The sequence below is a fragment of the Schistocerca serialis genome, chromosome 3 (genome assembly GCF_023864345.2).
Source record: "Schistocerca serialis cubense isolate TAMUIC-IGC-003099 chromosome 3, iqSchSeri2.2, whole genome shotgun sequence".
Classification (NCBI taxonomy): domain Eukaryota; kingdom Metazoa; phylum Arthropoda; class Insecta; order Orthoptera; family Acrididae; genus Schistocerca; species Schistocerca serialis.
This window is the reverse complement of record NC_064640.1, coordinates 63,436,553-63,438,860: the sequence shown is the minus strand read 5'-3', so window position 1 is coordinate 63,438,860 and position 2,308 is coordinate 63,436,553. Positions and strand designations below refer to the sequence as shown.

At 42.8% G+C, this 2,308-nt stretch overlaps 1 pseudogene; it reads right to left on the bottom strand.

Moving 5' to 3' along the window:
* Window positions 1-730: 730 nt before the first annotated feature.
* Window positions 731-848, bottom strand: LOC126471665 (5S ribosomal RNA; annotated as a pseudogene).
* Window positions 849-2,308: the final 1,460 nt, after the last annotated feature.

Genomic DNA, 2,308 nt, shown 5'->3' with positions numbered 1-2,308 from the left:
TTGAGAGATTAAATAGTGAAGGTAGCTGCTAAAACAACTATGCAAAAATATGTTAACATCTAACACAAATTCAAGCGTTAGGAAGTTATTGTCTGAAGCCTGGAGTTATATGAAAGAGAATAGAAGCTTTTGAAAAAGTTGTGCTACAGAAGAAAGCTGTATTAGATGGGTACACCGGACAACTAACGAAGAGGTATCCAATCAGACGGGGAGAGAGGAAATTTATGGCATAATTTGACTAAAAAAAGGGATGGATTGACGGCACACACCCCGAGGCATTAAAGATTCGGCAGTTTGGTAATGGCGAAAAGTGTAGGGGTAAACATTCTTCGAATAGAGAGAAGTGGCAATAGTTATACAGCTATGAAGAGACTTGCTCTGCATAGACTAGAGTGGAGAGCCGCATCAAATCAGTCTCTGGCTGTAGATTGTATCGACAGTTGTATAAATAATAATTGTGGAGCTAAATAGAAAAATTCAGTAACTACGGAAGTAGTTTCTCTAATAGATACAGTAATAACGCGCCGTCCGAACAGGCCTTGGAATTCCCAGCGGTACCGACCGGCCGTCGTGTCCTCCTCTCAGCCCAAGGGCGTCACTAGATGCGGTTAGGAGGGCATGTGGTCAGCACACCGCTCTCCCGACCGTTGTCAGTTTTCGTGACCGCAGCCGCTACTTGTCAGTCAAGTAGCTCCTCATTTTGCCTCACATGGGCTGAATGCACCCCGCTTGCTAACAGCACTCGGCAGACCAGACGGTCACCCATCCAAGTGCTAGCCCAGCCCGACGGCGCTTAACTTCGGTGATCTGACGGGAACCGGTGTTGCCAGTGCAGCAAGACCGTTGGCTTATAGTAATGAAAATAGCAGTTTAATGTTGCTTTAGCATTGACTGTAAACACTATATGAGTTAAGAAGACTGTGACATATTAAAGGCTGCTAGGTATTTGACGATGTTGACTGGAATACTCCCTTTGCAATTCTGAAGGTAGCAGGGGTAAAATACAGGGAGTGAAAGGCTGTTTACAACTTGTAGAGAAACCGGACGGCAGTTATAAGAGTCGAGGGGTATGAAAGGGAAGCAGTGATTGAGAAGGGAGTGAGTCAGGATTGTAGCCTATTCCCGATGCTGTTCAGTCTGTACACTGCACAAGCAATAAAAGAAACCAAAGAAACATTTGGAGTAGGAATTAAAGTTCAAGGAATAGAAATGAAAATTTTGAAGTTTGTTGATGACATTGTAATTCTGTCCGACACAGCAAAGGACTTGGAAGAACAGCTGAACAGAATGGACATTGTTTTGAAACGAGCATAAAGGATGAATATCAACAAAAGAATAATGCAATGAACTCGAATTAAATCAAACGATGCTAATGGAATTAGATTAGGATACGACACACTTAAAGTTGTATGTAAGTTTTGCTATTTGACAGAAAAATAACTAAAGATGGCCGAAGTAGAGTGGATATAAAATGCAGGCTGGCAACGGCAAATGCAGCATTTCTAAGGAAGAGAAATTTGTTAACATCGAATATAGATTTAAGTGTTAGAAAGTCTTTTCTGAAAGTGTTTGTCTGGAGCATAGCCATGAATGGAAGTGAAACATGAACGATAAACAGTTATGACAAAAAGAGAATAGAAGCTTTCGGAATTTGGCACTACAGATAACAGAAGATAATATGAGTAGGTCACGTAATTAATGAGGAAGCACTGAACACAATTGGGGACAGATGGTTCAGATGGCTCTGAGCACTATGGGACTTAACATCTGAGGTCATCAGTCCCCTAGAACTTAGAACTACTTAAACCTAACTAACTTAAGGACATCACACACATCTATGCCCGAGGCAGGATTCGAACCTGCGACCGTAGCAGTCCCGCTGTTCCAGACTGAAGCGCCTCAATCCGCTCGGCCACACCGGCTGGCAATTGAGGACACAAGAAATTTGTGTCACAACGCAACCAAAAGAAGGGATCAGTTGACAGGACACATTCGGAGACATCAAGGAACTGCCAATTTAGTATTAGAGGGAAGAGCGGGGGATAAAAATCGTAGATGGAGACCAAGACATGGATACACTAAGTAGATTCAGAAGGAGGCAGGTTATAGTAGGTATTCGCAGTGAGGCTCGCGCGGGATAGAGTAGCATGGAAAGCTGCATCAAACGTGTCTTCGGACTGAAGACCACAACAACAGCGACAACAACAGGTATTAAGTTATAATGCGACACAGATAAACGCAGCTCCTTAACGGTCTATGTAATATACAGAATTCATGCTCGTCAAAAACTAACGTTAACGTGATGTAC